This window comes from Girardinichthys multiradiatus, chromosome 4 (genome assembly GCF_021462225.1).
Source record: "Girardinichthys multiradiatus isolate DD_20200921_A chromosome 4, DD_fGirMul_XY1, whole genome shotgun sequence".
NCBI classification, from domain to species: domain Eukaryota; kingdom Metazoa; phylum Chordata; class Actinopteri; order Cyprinodontiformes; family Goodeidae; genus Girardinichthys; species Girardinichthys multiradiatus.
This window is the reverse complement of record NC_061797.1, coordinates 5258692-5280366: the sequence shown is the minus strand read 5'-3', so window position 1 is coordinate 5280366 and position 21675 is coordinate 5258692. Positions and strand designations below refer to the sequence as shown.

General features: G+C 39.8%; 1 protein-coding gene across 5 annotated transcripts in view; it reads right to left on the bottom strand.

Moving 5' to 3' along the window:
* Window positions 1–21675, bottom strand: part of znf536 (zinc finger protein 536) — a 247619-nt gene that overhangs the window by 176436 nt on the left and 49508 nt on the right. For 4 of the 5 annotated variants that reach the window (XM_047362958.1, XM_047362957.1, XM_047362961.1 and 1 more), the window contains one exon: window positions 18811–18913. The gene's annotated coding sequence lies outside the window, so the exon portion shown is untranslated. Of the gene's footprint in view, window positions 1–18797; window positions 18914–21675 lie in introns of all 5 variants that reach the window. The other variant, XM_047362959.1, reaches the window with a different exon arrangement.

The window sequence follows — 21675 nt, the reverse complement described above, 5'->3', positions numbered from 1 at the left end:
AGAAGAGAAGTTACAATTACAAGATGCATAACTGTTTTTTTTTTTGTTTGTAACAAAAAGCATATACAAAAAATGTTAAATGTTCCTTCAGTTTCCCTCTATCTCTTTTCAATTGCTGCTACTTGTTCATTCTCTGATAAACAAAATCACATTAGCACTATGTGCTTTTCACGCACTAAGAGTAAAAAAAGTGTAGAAGCTTAACTGGGAAGGAATCACAGAGATTTTAGTTCTTTCGGAAGAGGAGAGTGTGTCAGGGAGAAATTCAGCATCTATTGTTAAAATAGGGAGCACTATAAGAGGCAAGGACATATCTTTGTGTATGCAGGAGTAGATGTAAGAATACCCATTCTGGCATTAGTCGGGCATGTGCAGCACCACTTCTTTTTGCTGTATTTGAAAGTATAATCAGATGCTTCTAAGAACTCACCTTTCTCTCAATGCAAAATTTAATCTCAGGCATAGACACTGATAGCATATGATTTTCAAAATGATGCAGCCAACTAAGGTTAAAACCCAGGCATATATATTTCTGTTGGGCTGTAGAGTCAGGGACCAATATGTTACAGATTGTTGTAAATGACTTAGATGATTTACCAAAAAATGGGACATTTAGTGGAGGTTTTTGTATAGATGGGAAACTGGCCGAGCTTTCCTTCTCCTTATTTTGAACAACAGATACTCAAATGTAGTCCAGCATCCCTAAAAAGAGTGAAATAATCATTCAGTTTAGAGAAATCTACAGCTAAGAGGCCATTTTCAATATCATTTGCCTCCAGGATGTACTGCCAAATTTTTCTTACAGTGTAACACTGTAATAACAGGCTCCCATATCCTATTAACTGGATAGTCAAGGAAACAACAGAACACTTGTTCATGGTTCAAGTGATATTTTTGTAAATTCCAATTCTTGATGCAATGACACCCTGGGTGGTGAGCCATACTGCCTTCATAAAATAGAGAACATCTCTACTTCAGATGAGTCTTTTCGAAAAAAAATACATTTTCATTTTTTCCCTCTCTTTCACAAATTTTTAAACTTTTGAAGGTACGATTCATTTTTGGTAAGCGGGATTCTGTTGAGTGGTTAGCAAAATAAAAAATGTTACAGCTGTTCAAGCAAATTTTATTTCTTAAATCTTTCATTTCTATGACGTTTGGATTTGATAATATTTAACATAGATTCCTCTGCAAATAGCTTCCAAATAGATATGTGAGAGTGGTTAAAAGTTCTTATTCAGTAGTGTTCCTATTATTGACGGACTATATATACATACGGGGGTTGGACAATGAAACTGAAACACCTGGTTTTAGAAGACAATAATTTATTAGTATGGTGTAGGGCCTCCTTTTGCGGCCAATACAGCGTCAATTCGTCTTGGGAATGACATATACAAGTCCTGAACAGTTGTCAGAGGGATTTTAAGGCATTCTTCTTGCAGGATAGTGGCCAGGTCACTACGTGATACTGGTGGAGGAAAACATTTCCTGACTCGCTCCTCCAAAACACAAGTGGCTCAATCCTATTTAGATCTGGTGACTGTGCAGGCCATGGGAGATGTTCAACTTCACTTTCATGTTCATCAAACCAATCTTTCACCAGTCTTGCTGTGTGTATTGGTGCAATGTCATCCTTATACACGGCACCGCCTTCAGAATACAATGTTTGAACCATTGGATGCACATTGTCCTCAAGAATGGTTCGGTAGTCCTTGGCAGTGACGCGCTCATCTAGCACAAGTATTGGGCCAAGGGAATGCCATGATATGGCAGCCCAAACCATCACTGATGATGATACAATCCGAGTTAGCGCCCGAACATCCCTCTTGCGTCCACAGTTAATCCTGTTGGATATGGTTCGTCCTTCTTGGTGGTATGCTGACATTACCATGGATACCGTGGCTCTTGATACATCACAAAGACTTTCTGTCTTGGTCACAGATGCGCCAGCAAGACGTGCACCAACAATTTGTCCTCTTTTGAACTCTGGTATGTCACCCATAATGTTGTGTGCATTTCAATATTTTGAGCAAAACTGTGCTCTTACCCTGCTAATTGAACCTTCACACTCTGCTCTTACTGGTGCAATGTGCAATCAATGAAGACTGGCTACCAAGCTGGTCCAATTTAGCCATGAAACCTCCCACACTAAAATGACAGGTGTTTCAGTTTCATTGTCCAAGCCCTGTATATATATACATATTTACTATATGCCCAACAGAACTATTCATTTAAGAGAGCAACAGCAGATTTGCTACTTTAAGAAAACACATATATACATGTGTGTGAGTGTGTGTGTGTGTGTGGTAATCGCCATGAGACTATAGGCTTGACTGACAGATCCTCAAGGGATGTCTGCTACAAATCTGAAATCTGTTGACCTTTGACCTCTCAACTGAGTTGTAAAAACCACTGTCCATTTTCCTTAAAACTTTAACAGCCTGCCAAGTGCTGTGTATTTGTGTGTGTGTGTGTGTGTGTGTGTGTGTGTGTGAACGTGTGTGTGTGTGTGTGTGTGTGTGTGTGTGTGCGCATGCATTTGCCAATGTCTATTGCGTGTGCAAGCCTTGCTTGTGTACAAGTGTGTGGTATAACCCTGAGGTTAAAGAGCAATCTGCAGCCAATTAAGCGCTTCACTAGGAGGGCCTTGCTTCCATGAATGAGAGGAATGCCCCATGAGCCTAAGAGAGAGAGACTTGACAGAGTGCTCTGAACGCTGTGTGTGTGGGGTAGCCGTGTGTCATGGCTGCCATGTTTACAGTGCAGTTTTGCATGCTGGTAACAATTAAGTGTCAAAGAGCTAATGTACAGGTTTAAAAGTTCACCACATACAAGCTTTCAAACAGAAAGATTGAAAGCAGGATGCCTGACCCAAAACCTCCAATCTAAAAATCAGTATAGCTGTAAAATGAAATAAAATATAAAAAATATTTCCAATTGTATTTTGGAAGGAAAATAACAAAGGAAACCGAAATCAGACAAAAATAGTGAAGGGGTCAAAAGTGCAAATCATGTGAAAAAAAAAAAAAGTTGTAAGAAAATTATTCAATCTTCAAAAAAAGTATTTTTATCATTGTTATTTTTATCATTATACGCATTATTATTATTATTATTATTATTACCTTCATAAATTACTTAAAGAATCTTGAGGAAACTCAGTAACTAACATCTGAGTACAAGCCTAAGCCAAACACCCAGGAGCTATGATCCTGAAAACTGGAAATATTTATTGTGCTCAGAGAAATCAGTATTCCAGATTATTGGAAGAAATGAACACTGTGCCCTCTGGAGCAGGAAAGAAGAAACATTCAGAATGCAAGCACTGAGTCCAAGTCATGTACAAATTCATTTAAAAAAAAAGGATATTGCACTTTAGAATAGCTTCTGCTGTAGCTGTTCACAGGCACAACTGTTGCCTAACAGTAACAATGTCCTGCGTTCCAATGCCAGCCTGGGTCTCTCTATTCAGAGTGTGTATCTTCTCCCTAAGCATGCACAGGTCCTTTCTAGGTCTTCCCAGAGTCCAAAATAATTTATGTTAACTGGAGACTCTTAATTATCATTAGGTGTGATTGTGTCTGTGTTGCCCTATGGTGGATTGGTGACCTGTCCAGGATATAACCTGCCTCCCAACCACTGGCCATTGGAAGGCATCAGCCTTCTCTGTGACAATGCAAGGATTAAGGTGGTGGAGAGGATGGATGGATGTGTGGTCCTCAAGACATAATTTCCAGGACAGCTATGTTTTTCTCAAGAAGACAATGTGAAACCACATGCCCATCCACAAAAGGTGGTATAGGTACTCGACTGTAAACCTACAGTCTTAAACTTTGTCCAACAAAGAGATATGGAGTTTTCTTTACAAGAACGTAGAGATAAAAGAAAGAACTGAAGATAAGGCCCAGGCCCAGACACAAATAAGGTATTTTCCAAACCCAGTTTTTTTGATCGATTTTTTAAAAGCCAAAACCATTTTTTTTTTTATTCACGACTATCTATGTAATAGCTTATTTTTTTACTACAATCAGAGATTGACAATAGAAGTCAACAGATGTCTGCAGTACAACTTTTTTCTTCTTCTTCTTTTCTGCTTCATCCATGTGACCCATTCCAGTTCCTCTTATCATACACTAATTAAGCTGAAACAGGGTCTGATTTAACAAATTTTAAAGCTAGCTTGCTTTTACAATCAAAGTTAGAGCTAGGGCCTTGTGCAAATTCTTTTTGGCAATCGGAGTGAACAGGAAAATGCTTGAAAGTGAGAACTCCTGAAAACGTCAAGACCTGATCATGTTGCTTCAGCCCAAGTAGGTTGAGGACTGCAACCTGACAAACAGCACCATAAATTAAGTACGTTTGGACATCGTTATAAAGAATGAAGCGAAGAGGGAGGATAAAAGTTTACATAATGACTCACATGTTTCTATTGGTCCTCTGAGGATTTTAAAATCTGTTTGTTTCACATGTTCAGAAATTCCGGCGAGTGGGAAAAACAAATGTAAATATCTTTTAAAATTAAAGATAGGTCATGCAAGTGGAGATGGGTGGATGGCAAGGAGGTGACACGGAGGGTATGGCTGATGTCCATCTTGCTCTCCTTAACCTGCCCCCCACATGTACTTCCTCTCTCTGGTCCAGGCTATCCATCAGTGGGTGAACAGAAAGGATCAGGGCCCAGAGTAATGAGCCGTAAGCCCCCTTACATGTGTTGATGTGCCACTAAATAAGATCAATTTACCTTGACTACCACTACACTGCTCAGCAGCAGTGACTGAAGGAGAACTTGCCCTCCTCTTCACACACAACGCACACACATCCGCAAACACACACACACATGCACACACACACATAGAGTGTGCCTTAGACACACTTCTAAGGCACACAAACCTGGCTTCTTTTGTGTGAGACTCCATCCATGGGTTATCTGTCTGTCCATGTGTATCTTACAGAAAGAAAGAAGATCTGTGAGTGTGTGCATGTGTATGTGTGTGTGGGAGCGTGCGTGCATGTGTGTGTATGTGTGTGTGTGTGTGTGTGTGTGTGTGTGTGCATGAATGTGTAGCAGTGATTGGGAGCGAGTGTGCCTGTGGGCAGGGAGGACAGGATGGTGATCTGGTTACTCAAGACAGACAGAAGCAATTGTTCTCCAGTTACAGAGTTTTCTCTGAGACTTGAGGGCATCACTGTCAAGTGTTGAGGCCATCAGGGAAGTCTCACTTTAGACTATTACACCCAATCTTTTTTATGTGCATGTGTGCATGGCTGTGGGTGTGTATGTCTCCATGCTGTGACCTCCACTGCTCCATACAGGCAACAGTGAGCGTTCCTTACATTCTGAGGGTGACATTGTGCAGTGTGTATGTCTTTTTGTTTGCAAAACTGTGCAGAAAAGTTGTTGCAGCTGCTCTTCAGTTTCAAGCCAAGAGATACATAAACTCAAAACCGGAATACGAGGGTCCAGGTGAAGTCAGATCAGTAGCTGCAAAGCAAAATGTCAAACTCTCTTTCTACTTTGAACTACTGATAATTTGCCAGAGTTTAGAATCAGCCAATTTTCCTTTGATCAGCTCTGAATGTTGATCACCAGGTCAAATGCTAAAAATGTAGATTTTTTCCCACCTTTGCATTAAATGCATCAAAGGTCAGTAGCCCCACAACTTTTCATCTATACATGCTTCAGTCCGTTGCACTTTTTCACAAAAGCACAAAGTCAGAAAATAACATCCATCCATCCATTTTCTATACCAGCTTCTTTCGCACAGGAACCGGTGCCTATCTACCGCTCTCTATGGGTGAGAGGCAGGGTACACCCTGGACAGATCACCAGTCCATCGCAGGGCAACACAGAGGACAAACAACCATGCACACACCCATTCACACCTAAGGGCAATTTAGAAAGACCAATTAACAGTCATGTTTTTGGACTGTGGGAGGAAGCCGGAGTCCCGGAGAGAACCCATGCATGCTAGGGGAGAACTTGCAAACGGGCCCAGAAAATATAATTCAAGACTAAATAATCTTCAGACTCCTTCACTTTGTGCTACATTCAACAACTACTACCTCAATAATGGAAACTGCAAACTCTTTTATGTTAAGGTTCCAAGAAGAAAAAGTCATAATCGTCAGCTCAATCATCCAAGAAAACTGAAAAACTATTGGTTCAATAAAGCTCAATCCCTAATTTTAACACCTACATTTGCAAAATAAAAAAAGAGTCCAGATCACACACGATATAAGGCAGGCTCTCTACCTGTTTGAGATTAATGCATGTGAAAAGTGTCTATACTGGGATAAAGCATTTTGTACACGAGGCATCATGAGACAAAGGGGCACATTAATGAGGGACAAGAGAAGCATGGAGGAAGACATACAAATGATACAACGAAGTAAAAAATAAAAAGTGACACAAAGGGAAAGCCACAGGAAGGAAAGAAAAACGGCCAGAAAAGGGGACAGATTAGTGAACGCTGAACGAGGCTTTAGAAACGCTGTCGGGGTGAAAGAGAATGCCACTAATAATGAGATGTCTATTTTACCCACCAGCTCTCCATCTCTCTCGCTGCTACGCCTGTTTTCCTCTGGCCCCCATTATCAGTGCACTTGAACCCGGGGATAACAATGAGTTCACAGAGATTGAGAAGTGCCGAGGCCTTAATTGTATGTATTTAGTCACGCAAACAGAGGCAATGGCCTGAGAACGCCTAGTTAGCCAATGACATCATTTAGCCACACAGCCACTTTAACTCAATGGGGCTGCTGTGGCATACAGCTCTCTGTCACTTTATGCTATCCCTGCTTGTCATTGTTCTGTGTCTCTTTATCTGCCTCGTACTTGGGAAACATCTAATGAAATGCCACCGTATGAACCATAATCAGTGGTTTTCCTTCCTCTATGTTCTCTATTTTTGGTTCCCTTACCCGAACACAAACTGAAGGTTTCTCTGTATTAAGGATTATTTGTTCAAATAGCAGAAGTGCAGCTACAAAATATAAATCTCAGTATTAATAGTTATTTAATGAAATTCAAACAAGACAATTAGTAAATGACAAACTGCACTTCTCTGGGAATGTTGCAGGCAAATGTGTAGCACTTTAAATGGTTCAGAAAAGATTCATTTATGAATGTTATGTCAATCAAACACATTACCTAATACGTCCAAAGGTATTTCAGTGAAAGCCGGCTGTCTTTGGGGTATTTAATACCTTTTATGGATATGTTTTCCCTTTTTAAAGCAGCACCTGCAAATGAGGACAGACAAATGACCTCTGGCTCTGTGCTCATGTGTTTGGACGGCAGCATGAGCATGTCCCCGTGTGTGTATATGTGTGTGTGTGTGTATATGCGCGTGTGTAGGTCTATTTGTTTGCATGCATACTTATGTCAATCAATAGTGGTTGCTGGCAGTCACAAAGAGGATGATGGCACTGAGATGTTAGTGTGCCTGACTTGCTATGCACAAAGAAGGGTGTGTGTGTGTGTGGATTGGAGGGGTGCTTTTCAAGCAGGGATGTCAGCACTTGAAAAATCAATCACCATCTGGGCTTGTTTTGTCCAAAGGACAGAAGGAGGGGAGGAAAACTCACAAACACGCACACATGTACCTCTCGTATCTTTCATTTCACGCTAAGACAACAGAGGGTAAAACTGCACATCGGCTCCACGTCCCCTCAAGTCTCCCACCCTTCTGTTTTAAGTGAACACTTAACTCCTCGCCTGGGTCCTGCTGGTATCAAAGCAAGGGCAATTTTCTCCTCTTCCTCCTGCAACTTCTTCCTGGCCATTTTCAAATCAGGGGTTGCAGCAGTTGCATCAAAAGACAAGAATATAATTGAGGGGCGAAGGGTCGAGCGCTGAAGGGTTTTTTTAGAGGAAAGTGCCGGCCACGCTGGGGCCTATCGCAGCCATTAGGGCATTTCTATGTGAACACATTGAAACAAGGCTGGTGTGCAAGGTCACCTAAAGCAAACATGGATAGGAGGAAAGAAAAGCAAAGATTCATCTGCTTGAGTTAGCACGTCAGGTCAATGGGTTTAGCTCCCTTTCACCAAAGCACAGCACTCATTTATTGGTGCTGCTTTGAGTGGCTTTCAAAACCTGCTTTTATGTCCACTTTTATATGAGAAAAGTCCATGTTCTATACAAAGGATTTTTTTAATACATACACACAACCATACCCACACACACACCACCCAAAAATTGAAAGCATGTGTGTGTACATGTGCATGAGTGGGACCCAATTTTGCTTTGGTGCTGCCTCTTTTCAGTTGCACAGCTGTGTGAGAAATGCCAGTAGCACAGGCTGCTGATGCAGCGAAAGCATTTAATACTCAACAAACAGTTATCTAAGCCCATGTCCAATAGCTAGACACCACTGTAATGTGACCTACATACTAAACGAATAAGACATTTTTTTAGTTTTTGGTTTGACAGTTGGGGTGTGGTGAGAGTGCACAGTGGGGGTTTGGGAGTGAATGTAAATCGAACACATTCACATGTCAGTAATAAGATGGCAAAATATTTACTTACTTTTTGCCCCTCACCCGTTGCCCCATTTGTTTCCATTTTCTCCTTCAAAGCAACAGAGAAAGTATAAAGAACATAATAGAACATATTGTGCTCTTCAAGGAATTAAACATCTCGTCTTTTTAGACTACCAGCAGACTTATCTTTTAATTTTAAGACAAACGAATTATTAACACTGCATTGAACAAGGTCACTTTTAATTGGTGCCATGAAGGTCTGAGTTGGAGAAATGCTGTGGTCGCTTTTCATAAACAAAATATTAAAAAATGTTGATTTTACATTCACTGACAAAACACGTTAGGCATGGTGAAGCAATGCTTCAATTTTGACATAATTTGGCAAACATACAGGCCAGTGACTTCAGTTTGACTTACAAGCAGGTGGAATGGCTAGAATAGATAGCAGAGAACACAAGTGGTGGCATCTTGAGTGGTGCACACCTATAAACAATCAGTGAAGTTTAGCAGTCACAGAGGATGTCTCCCTTCAGATCATACTTTCAATCCATGATCTACCGACAATATATCAACACGAAATGCGAGGGTCAAAGTTGATCCACACCAGTTACGCCTCTGATCCAACTCTGCTCTGACACCGAAAAGGTAGTCACTGACCTGGATCCTGGAACCAGTTTGATGTGGTTAAGGCCTAACAGGCAAAACAGCAGCAACAGAATGTGAGGTGCAGGAAGAGCAGCACCAGTTCAACATCCAGTGTCCAGTATCATCTAGTGATTTTGTAGACCAAATGAATTGTTCTTCAGAATCTGATGTAGATCATTACATGTTGAGGGTGGCACACAACAGCTTTAATGTATTTAAAGCACTGATTAAATAAGGTAAGTGAGTATAAGAACATCCAGACAGACCTCGGGCAGAAATGTTTGGGTAGGAGAAATGGCTGACACACACTGATGCATATTGATCAGGTAAATGCTGCTGAGTTAAGGTAAAAACACATTAGGAACATGATGGTGAGATTGTCAATTTACGAGTGCCAATTGGCACATTCACCACCTACCAGAAGCAACACAATGAAGTGCACTGAGACAGAAGAGATTACTGGACTTTAGCTATGGGCAGTAATGCTTCTGAATTGAATAGGTTTGCTGGGCCTTGAACATCAGCCACAGATGCAACCAATGTTGGTTCAGCTTAACTGAAAACCATAGGCTCATATGTTTTGACATCCATCTTATGCAGGTGATGTTTGGGGTGGGGGACACTGGAATCAAAGTGGCCAGAAGAATACTCAGCCACAGCTGGTCCATTTTGACACCAGGATAAAACAACTTGTGTGGGTACCCTCCTGTACCTACTGGTTCCAAGACTAAGCAACATCTGCATTCCCAATACCTGCATGATTCAACTACAAGCCCTTATACAAACCCACAATGTCAAACAATGTCACAATTAAGTGCTGGTGCTGCCAATCATTGCATCTACAACTATATGAAGGAACCAAATTACAATCAAACCTACCTAACTTGCTCAAATTTTAGAGATCTTTCTGAATAAATAACATAGATTAGTAAGGATAAGGCTACTAACAGAAGACAAAGGTCCATCTATTCTACCAGTGATGTCTCTATGTTTTTTGCCTCATCAATTAAGGCTTTGTCACAGTATAAATGTTCCTATTATTTTGGTGACCAAAGTGCACACTGGAGTTAGGATACAGTCTTTGCAGATTTCCAGATGTCCACTTTGAAAGTGTGTGACAGGTTTGGTCCCTGTTTCAGCTTAAAAAACTGATGAATGAATAACAATTGAACATGCCTGAACACACAAATACACACAACAGTCAATCCTCCTGGCCACGTCAATTGAGCAGGTGTCCTTAGTAATGCACCATTGCTCACTTGGATCTATGCGTCTCAGGAAAGAGGGTAAAAACAGGAGGAGGGGTAAAAGAAAAAACAAATAAAGGACAATTAGAGGGAAAGGATAAAGTATGTCTTTCTTAAAAAAAAAAGTTGGAAATATTTTCCCTCTCTCATAGTGGCTCATATTTTCTTTATTTGTTTATGTCAGCCTGCTTGCTGACAGATTTTGGAAAAAACATGAAGCCGTGTCACAAAATAGGGGTGAGCGTAGTGATGTGAATCTGCCTCCCTCCAACATGACCATCACAATGATACAGTGAAGCTCATTTGAATGTACCTAATTTTTCAGAACAAGTATACTGGCACAGAACTCCTACACTCGTTATTTTTTGAGATGATCAAAAACAGAGATTACACCAGGAAGACAAGCCGCGAGCCCAGCTGAAGAGAAACTAAGCAGGAAAAAATGTACTTAGTAAAGACCATGCGTTCACCCCCTGCTGAGCAACAGCTACATGGTACATAAATAACCATTATGAATCAGACTGTCTGGTCTCACCCGGCCATTTCTCAAACAAGATCCAGTTTCCATTTTGTCATACTGGTGGCGAAGCTTCAGGAAAACATTTTAAATATATTAGGTTGGATAGTGTTAAAGTTGGGTTTATAGATTTATAGAAACATTATGAACAGTCGATATGCTACCTGCGGAATTAACTCTTTTTGTGTCTTCACTTTGATAAAGTACCGATTACTTTGTGTCTGAAGCTAAAACAAACCGAAAAACAGATTACTAATGCAACAGTAGCTCAGACACATGTTATATAAAACTGCCATCACATTTGCAGGAAACAGTTAATGACATTGAAGTCTATGGGTATTTACTAGAAAGGCACTGGACTATACAATATATACATAATGTATAATGTAACATATAATACTGGAATATTATAAACAATGTTACTTTATTTATGTAATTCAATGAAAGAGGTGCAATGTAGATATTATATAAATCACTACATGCATAGTAATCTAAATCAAGTGCTTGTTTCTGTTCGTTCTGATGATTATGGCTCACAGCTAATGAAAACACAAAATTCAAAAATCTTTCATACAAAATGGACTTATAAAACATGCATTCTATGCTGTGGCCATGTTGTGCTGTACAAAGTCAGAGACAGAGTCCATTACAAGGGTTAGAAACAACAGGACATTGCTAAAGAAGCTGGCAGTTGACAGAGTGCTGCATGCAAGGATATTATTGGAAGGTTTAGTGGAAGAAAAAGTGTGGTAGAAAAGGTGCACAAGTAACAACTTCAGAGGACTGTAAAGCAAAGCTCATTTAAGAGTTTGGGTGAGAATTACAAAGAGCGAACTACAGCTGGAGTCAGAGCCCCAAGTACCACCACAGGATACACATAGATGTATCCAGGACATGGGCACCGATGGAGCACTGATGCAATAATACATCCAAAAAGGCTTCAATCAAGTTTCCAATTCTAAAATTTTAACAGTGCACAGACATACTTCTCAGGTAGCCAACGTTTTGATACTGAAAATATATTTTAGTGGTTAAAGGAGATAGTAAAAGTTTCTCAGAAACTGATTTGTTTTTCTAGCTATTAGCGCTAATTACTAAAGTTAACAGAAACAACACTTCAAATATCACGATGTGGAATGAGTCTTTATTATAGATTAATTTCACTTCAGAAAATGATATTAGAGATAAATGAAATCTCAATAATATTCTAAATTATTGAGATGCACTTGTACTGTAAACTATAATATGTTAAATGTATTCAGCCAGAGAAACTAAATTATGGAAAACTAAATCCCTGCAAAAACCAATAAAACAACATTTTCCTCATCTACTATATTGGTTTTGTTTTTAATACTTTACTCTTTACCACAACATTTTTTATGGTCGAATTTGTTAAAGTTTTGCAGTACATGTTTTAAACAGGAAGTTCATTGTTTGCTACCATAACCTACCACAATCTTCTCAATAAACAATTACAGATTTTAATTACCAAAACAATATAATACAAATCTGACATTTAGCCATTTAAATTTTCTATCAATTAGTGATCAAGTGATCAGCTTGGACATTTTAGAGCCTATAGCTGCTTTAAATTTGTAGAAGAGCTTGGCTGTAGCTGGGGTAGCTGTTAGCTTAAGTAGCTAGGAAATAGTATTCTGTATTACAAGAAATGAAGATGTTAGGAGAGCTATCTTAGGCACATGACTTCATAAAATCCATTATAAAAAATCTGAACTGTTTCTTTAAGTTTTCACCTGTCTAAGAAGACCACATACTATCAAGACTTTAAAAAGAGGCCAGGGGCAGCCAATTAACAACAAGTAGTACCTCTCAAATACTGTAAAGCCATTTTGACAAGTCAGAAAATATATATTATCAAAAATAATGAACATTATGTTGAGTATGACAGCTTTCTTTCTTAAATGTGCCGATGTAAAATATTCAAAATGAGGATCACTAAGTTTTACAGCTGCAGACTATGAAGATTTATGTTCCTTTTACTACCTACTGGCACCAGGTTAAAGGGCAATTTCCTCAGTTTTTCCCTGTTTATTTTACCCAAACCAAATTTTAAACCTTGTATCAAAAATCAGGTCCGTATTCAGGAAATGTTCTTTGTAAAACTTCAATACATCCCAATGTGCACACCAATAAAGGCCTCTAGTCTTTCTTCTCATTCTCTGTGACAAGTAAGTTTAGAATTGTTCAATGGGCCCGCGGGTGGGTTTTCCATTCTTTCTAGTTCCTCCTTTATTTGGCTCCTTCTTTTAGAGCATTAGCGTGAGCAGCCATTGAACTACAACCGCTGCTGTAAAAATGGATCAGGATTAAAATGACCCCACACAACAAAATTAAAAGTTCCCCCAATGTATCTTTTCTTTAAGGCATTCTCGGCTTCCTTGGGAACACGACTGTTTCTTGACAAAGTGGTCTCAGCTAAACAATAAGCACCTTTCAGACGCACACAGAGACTGCCTTTAGGACTGTAGAGAGCGATGGATTTCACATATCAATCAAAAGAGAGACGGTGAGGAGGTTGGGGGCTCGATTTTTCAGAGTGGTTCTTGAGAAACACCAAGCACATTTTAAAAGGGATATGCATTTCTCACCTGGTCTTGAACTCAAAATATTCTAGTAGATATGTAGACTGTAAGCCACTATAAAGAAAGTGCCCGATAAAAAGGCAGAGGCCCTTGGAGTTTTTGTATGTGAGGTCCTGTTTGTTTAATTTTATATTTATCTCTATGTTTGTTCGTGTGTTTGTGTTGAAGTAGGGAGTGCAAATGGTCACAGCCACCTACTGGGCCAGCTGTGTGCATAATTGCTGCTAATCTCGTTGAAAATTAATAAGGTGTCAGAGCAGGTAATTCGCAGCTGCATTTGGCAACCTCAACCCAGAAAACAGGGGTCCAAAAACACCAACTAAAAATAGTGAAAGGCAGAAAGTCAGTATCCATGTTTTGCACTCTCACATAAGTATAAAAACAGCAAAATTGGGTTAAATATTTAGTAAGCGAGGTAAGCTACCACAGTCGTGGTAATAAATACACACATTAAAAAGGAAAAAAGGTTTTAATATATTTTTTTGAAAACCAAATGAGTGAAACTATGTTGTTTAGCTCTGTGTGCAACATTACAGGAAATCTGTATTTATTTCAAATGTATGATGTATTACAGAACACATTTTTGAAAAATCTACCTGAAATAAAGTATGGAAGCATTACCTATAATTACTTCTGTTTGATGGATTGTCCGAGTAAATGGACACATTGGCATAAGCAGGGTTACCCCACACTTCTTCAGTCCCTTGTGAATTACATCATTTCTCCTGGCCCAGACCTTTAGTCTGAAATTAAAGTAGATCTCAGTATGACAGAGAAAAAGTGTTTGTATTCATGTCGTGTGTGAGCTATTTTTAAATAGGGGTGCTGTGAAAGTGTGGAATTGGGGACAAGGCAGCCTTGCACCGGGCCGTGACACAGACTTATGTTAAACCTAATTAGATCATGATAATAGCTTTAGGGCCCCAGTGATCAATGCTAGAGGTTTGTGGAGATGAACTTTCCTTAAGTTTCAAGCCATGCATCGGTTGTTTCCACACACACACACACACACACACACACACATATATATATATATATATATATATATATATATGTGTATACATGCAGTAGGGGAGTGTGATTCATGAATTAAAAAGATGTTAAATGAAGCCTTGGATATAAATCCAGAACCACTAAGGGTCTGCTTTAGAACTCCTTGCAGACGGAAATCCATGAATTCTCTAAGCCTCTCCCATTGTGGAGTGCACCCCTAATGTGTCCAATTCACAAAAGACACCAGCTGATTGTGAGTTACATTTCCATCAGCAATGATATACAGTCTAGTTTACAGCTTACAGACTCTTCAGATCACTTTCACTGACGTCTAAGAGGATATTTTATGCTTCCATTACTAACTAATGTAATTTGGGTAATGTAATAATTTAACATGTCTGGGTCTGCTTACATATCAGGGAGCTAGCTTGTATTGCGTGTGATTAGTCTTGATATCGGATGCTGTGGGATTCCCTGTACATACAGTATTGGCTAAAGTTTTTTTCCAGTAGCTGAATCGGAAGTTGTCCAAGAACTTCTATCTTCCCAGCACAGCCACAGTTGCTTTCAGGAGTCAAAAGTGTAAAATTAAGGATCCTTGCTTATCAACTAATGGTAGTTGACGCTTGTATTGTGTTTGCATTTTACACACTATAATTACCTTCAGACAAGCTCTAGTTTAGAACCAACATTCTTGAACTGCTGAAAACTTACCCACCCATTTAATTTCACAACTGTCAACTGCTAAGGCTGCTATCCCTTTACTGAAGCCTCCTATAATCATGCATGGCTAAGAAGAAACTTTTAAGTTGTCTTTACTTATTTTTTAAATAGGTTTTGTGGATGTAATAGGGTATCTGCAGTAGATATCTAACAGAACCTTAATTTAGTAGAAAGCAAGTTTTTTTTTTTTTTTTTTTCGGTAGCCTAAGAGTTGTAAAATGATAATTACATCTGAAAGAAAAATTGGGAAGCTTGCAAGCCTGAGACCACCATCTCAACTGTAAAGTATGAGGGTGGCAGCATCATGTTGTGAAGGTAATTTACTGCAGGAGGAGCTAGTGCACTTTATAAACAGATGTCATCTTAAGGAGAGAGCATTGACTGTAAATATACAAAGTAAATGTTTTGGAGTGACAATCGTACAGCTTTAATCTTTGTCCTACGGGCAGAGCTGAAAAGGCGTATTAGCAATGTGGCCTACAAAAACCAGCCTCGGTTACACCAGTTCTGTTAAAAGGAATGGGCCAAAATTCCAGCAAACTATTGTAGCTTAAAGCTTGGAGAGAAATACTCAAACCGTTTGACCCAAGGCAAACAGTTACTAAGGAAATGTTATAAACCTTTCAGTTTTTAGAAAACAACAATAAAACAATCTCTCTGTTTCAGGTATGTAACAAACAGAAATGCTCTTGTGAATCTTAGCAGACTCAAAACAGGAAAGATTTACATAGTTGGGAAGTTAAAAAATACTATGCTTCTTGTTATACAGGGTATGTAAATATTTGGTTTCAACTGTACTGACAGTGGAAAATAACCAGCTGCTCACAACTTTTCGGCTGGATCCTGCTAAAGAAAATGTGAACTACCCTTTTATCCTCAAAGCCTCAGAGGGATGTGAACTTCAGGGGGCTGAATAAGTCACCACTCAGGCAGAGCTCAAAACCAGCCAGCTTGGTTGTTTCAAGATTCACTCTACATTGTTGTTTGCTTGTCTCCTTCTGGTTCTTTGGCTAAACCCCAAGTTGGGCCCTATAGTGACTACATTTATTCCAATCTGCCTCCACATCATTGATTTGAAATATAGTTCTTCCAAAAATGGCTTGGATTAATAACCCGTTATTGCTCTGTCAGTTGGTTTTTCGGCAAATTCCAGTATGAAATTCCTCACAGTCGGCTGTCTAGCACCAAGGTGATGACTGGGTTTCCAGAAACTATTTTCTTTATGAGCTGAGAACATTGTCTATTACTTGTGGTATATGCTGCAATTCTTCAATAAAGAAGATGAATAGAGTTATTTTAATAGCTAGTCTAGGTTACAGGTGTCTATATGTTGTTAAAACAAGTTACATGGATGAAGGAGTAACGTGATTGAAGACACAAACCGCCTGGGAGGAAAAAAAAGGCATCCCTCGGCTTGTTGCTGAACAGTGAGGTGTTAAGCTTTCCATGGCGACATCTATCTCTCGTCACCACCTTGAGGGCATCTTTTAAGCAGAGGAATTTAGCCATTACGTGGCATTAACCTCATTAGAAAACACTCTTTAGCTGCTCCAAGATAAAATTGATTTACTGCTGCCATTTCCACCACTGCTCTCGATCAATGGTTAAACTATCCCTTTTATGGCCCTGTGCACACTCTCTCTGCTCTTTTCTACAGTTTTCTTTAACTGCACTTTAATCTCATTTGTTCCTCCACTCCCTGTCCTTGTGCCAGGTGTGTAAGTCGCAGAGCTTGTCTCCATCCCCAAGACTTATTCAGTAGTGGTCGAGAACGACAAGAAAACCCAGTGAGACTCCTCAACTCAATGAAGTAAAATGTTGCAGTCTAGGTATTCTTGAAATGAAAGAATTCTAACTCAGTCAGCCAAATTTTTGTGCTTGGTTATATTTTAGCAAAGATTATAACATTTTTCATGGGGAGTCAGGAGAGCTACACAGTAGTAACTGTGTTTAAGTAGAATGTGTGTATTTCTTCATGGCATGGCTTTAGGAATGACATGTCAAATCATCACTATACAACAGATGATTATAGATGCACTTGCATATTGTGCACAGCTAGCCCAAGCAGAAAATTCACAGTGCAAGTCTGTGTGGCCAAATGCAAGCCTCGTTCTGACAGCTCGGGTTTATGTGGACATTTAAGCAAATCAAGCAATGCTATACTTCTTTGATAAATCAATATCACCACCATTTCAGCATTTCTTTCTTTCCTCCCTCTTTCGTGTGCATGCTCCTATCTCATCTCTCCCTGTCTGGGAGAATTGATCTGCACAGATGGAATGATATAAGCCAACAGATAGAGTGATACACTCTGTTCCCTCCCCCATGCCCTTCTTACACCACATTTTGACACATAAATAAAATATGTGACCTTTTTTGTTTCAATTCGTCGCGGTGTTAGTTCGAAGAAAGGGAACGTGACTCGCGGGACTCTCACGCGGAGTCATCGGTAGACAAGAGGGAGAGAGGAGTTGGCTGGTTGCCATCACTCACAGTTCACAGGCACCGAACAAAATCCCCCTGAACTTTCCAACATATGCCTTTCTCACAGCGACGCAGTCATTTTGAAGAATGGCGTAAAAAAAATTAGGAGAGTTCTAAATTATTCATGCATTTCTTTTTTTGTCATAATGTCTAAATTTACAACTGCACACAGCCCTATACTCAGGCACAAGTATTTATCATTACATTTATACTGAAACTGTGGAAAAGAGTAATTGAGATAGGCAGATGTGTGAAGAACCATCATTTCAGTCAACCTAATCTCAAATCAACCAAAATAACATTTTAGGCCTTGCTATTAACAAATGAACGCAACATTTTCATCCACACCTTGGCTAGATATTCCCAGTGCAATGTCAAAGGCAATTCCACAGCTCCACAAGAAATAGCTGCTAGGTGAACTAACCTTGCATCCTTGGAGAGTAGCAGAGCATGGAGCCGCCCGCACAGGCCCGCACGAGTTTCCACTTTGCTCCGTCAGATTGGTAATGGTGTCAGGATTTTAAAGGTTCCAGCTGCCATACATCTTTGTCTTTGTACTGTTTTGGATTCCCTTAGCTCATGTCAAACACATGCATTCAGCATTAGCCACTTTATGTTGGATAGAGAGCTCATATGTTCGAAAGGCACTGCTTGTGTATGTTTAAAGACAAACGAACTACTACATTGGAGAACTAATGGGATTAAAAAGGAATTATCTGTTGATATGCTCATGCAGTCCGTCTGTATGTCCACTTAAAGCTGACCCGTGTGTGTATATGTGTGTGTGTGCATATGCACTCTGTGTGCGTCTCTGTGTGATGAATATGTAATACAATCAGCCTCAGCTGTATTGTAACCATGGCCCCACAGCCTGCATTGTAAAGTGAGTACCTGTGACATTCTACAACTTCTCTTCCTCACCCCATCATTTTGCTTTCTGATCATTTTCTATCATCTTTACTTCCTGTTTCCCACACTTAAAATTCCTCCATTCATGTAGAACAATAGTAATATCAAATACTCAAGTTGCCCCAAACACACATACACACACAATTTTCTCTCTTCTACTTCCTCCCTTTCTCCTCCCTCAAAGCCCTGAGTCACCTCAGACAGTCACCTCAGACGTTGGGAGGGGGTTGTTCCTCAGACAGCGTGACAGTGTGCTTAGCCTGGTTAAGCCAGCTTCAGCTCCGCTCCTGGTCGCTGCTGCACAGAGAGCCCTGCGAGAGAGAGAAGGAGAGAATGAGGGGAGAGCTGACTTCATTATCATTGTCGCCGTCTGCTTTCCGGCAGCACACAACACAATTCTCTCTACAGTATGTAGTACCCCCTCATCTGGAAGGGGTTTCCCTTCCCTGGAAAGAGGAGGAGAAGGTGAATTTAGTGATGCACAGTTAACTGCATTCCACTCCTTTACACCTATTGGTTTGCAATGTTTCATACATTTGTTTTACCTTTATTTAAGGTAACAATATTGTATGACAACATTAACTCTATGAGCATGTTTAAATCTTCACTTGTTGTTACTACTGCACTGCTAATTTCAGTAAATATTCCTAAAGCTAAAACAGTTAGTGTCCTTCATCTTACAGTGTGACTGACCTTTTGGACCCTTCTTAGGCAGATCATTTAAAACCTAAAAGTCTCAAAACCAATTTATGGATTCCTTTTTTATAGAATTAATAATATATGAGAAAATGAAAAATAGAAAAATAGATCCAGCAGTTAATTGTGGTAGTCAAATCAATTTAAAAATCAATCACTTGCTGTTAAGTGCACCCAAAAAGCTCTTATGATATCTTCATATGTCATCAAACTTATTGCTATAAAAACTGTGGTGGGGCAAGAAGCATTGGTTTTTAACAGTAATTAAGGTCTTTAGTTCAACAGTTAAGGAGTTGTTTATATACTGGATCAAGGTAACAAGAAAACCCTCCCTCTATCCATCCATTTTCTTTGCCAGGCTTATCCTTTTTAGGGTCGCGAGAGGGCTGAAGTATATAAGGCAGAAACAGCCTGGACTGATCACTACTCCATCACAGGACAAACACAGAGAAAATATGAACAACCATGCACAGGCAGAGTCTCATCTATCTAAAATTTCAAGTTGACAGGTAACCATGAATGTATGTTTTTTCTTTTAGTTGTATGGGAATATTCATAGAAAACCCACGCATGCATGCATAAGGAGAACATGCAAACTCAGCCTAGAAAGCCTCCATCCAACATTCAAACCAGCAACGTTCCTGCATTGATTCAACTTTGCTTACTACTGCAGCCATCAAAAAACTCTGTCGACGATTCAGATTCAGAGTTTAACATTAACTAACACAAATTTAAAAACATACTGAATCAATGTAACCACTTTTTAAATATTTAATATTAATATTTAATTCTAATAATTCACTCTTCTAATTCTTTACACGCTGTTTGAAAATATTTTCCTTCTCACAACCATATAATAATGGAGCATGGGGCATTGCAAACAATACTTAATCTGTCTTTTGTCAAGTTTACCTTCTAAGCTATTTAAACCCCCAACCCCAACATTAAAGCATCAAAAGGAAAAATGCGGCTTCTGCATAGATCTGCAGATATATATTTCATGCAGTAGATATCAAGGTCATTAAGCACCGTTTTGACACCTCCGTTATTTACTAAACCAAGTGGTTTCAAACCTCGTTTAATCAGACCTTACCAAAACCTGCTGACTCAGAGAAACGCTTCTTTCTTTCTTTCTTTCTTTCTTTCTTTCTTTCTTTCTTTCAACTCTGTTTAAGTTTGTAGTCTCCTCAGCTTCATCATGCTTTTGCTTTCTCACCTTGTTGGCCAGCTTTAACTTTTTAACATGTTCTTTTGTAGTGTCTGGGGCTCGGCAGGACAGAGACACAGCTGACTCAAAATGTGTCACGGACAGTACTGGATAAGTGCTATAACCAGAAACTGTTATAATAATGGTCAGGTGGTTGTGTTTTTCATCTCCATCTCCCTCTCTATTGGAGAGTGATATATTAAACAGGCAAAGTGCAGTGCACCATCTTTTGCCTGAAAAGAGGTTTACCTTCGATTTTCTCTGCTGGGAAAAGCTCACTTTGGGTGGGAGGGGGGAGATGGGCAGAGGAGAACAAGAAGCTGCTCAGTAGAAGTTATCTTTAATGGAAGGACCTCAGTAGGGATGATTCAAGTAAAGAAAAATGTGGGGAAAGGGGATGGATAGAACAGAAGAAAACAAAGATGTGAAGTGCTGACAGCTGTGTTTAGTGCAGTCGGATGGTGGGGTCACTAACACACACAAACAAATGTTCACATATCTCAGCGCTCCCTCACAGAATGAAACTTAGATGTAGTAATGTTTTACGCGGCAGCTCACCCACACGCTCCGAAAAGAAGAAAACACAGTCACAAACACACACAAAAGGGCTACAAAATCTACCCCATCCTTACACTCCCATTTGTCCTCCACACACATTTACTTTGTCCTCACACAACCACACACACACACACAGACTAGGATAAGTCATGAGGAAACGGATGCCCAATGTTTGTGGGACCACCTGTTCATGCTGGAAACAAGTCTGAGAACCCAGTAAGGGTTAACCCTTCATGTGAGAAAGAGCCAGGACTGTGTGTGTGTGTGTGTGTGTGTATGTGTGTGTGTGTGTGTGTGTGTTTGTGTGTGTATGTGTGCGAAGTCCAGGTATTACTTATACTGTCAGAAGCGTAAATTTGGTCGAGCATGTGTGTGAACGGGTGTCTGCACTGGTGCCGCCCCTTCTAAAACGTGTTCCATGAGTGACAGACTGGCTCAGGCTTTCCGGCTGGGACAGACCAGACCCCACTGCTGGACTACCTCCCAAGCGACAAACACTCACACATAATCCGATGGGCATTCTACAGAGAGAGCAACTTCCCTCTGCATTGCATGCTTTTCCAAAAAGAAGGAAAGAAAAATGTAAAAACAAAAAGATGATTTGTAAAATCA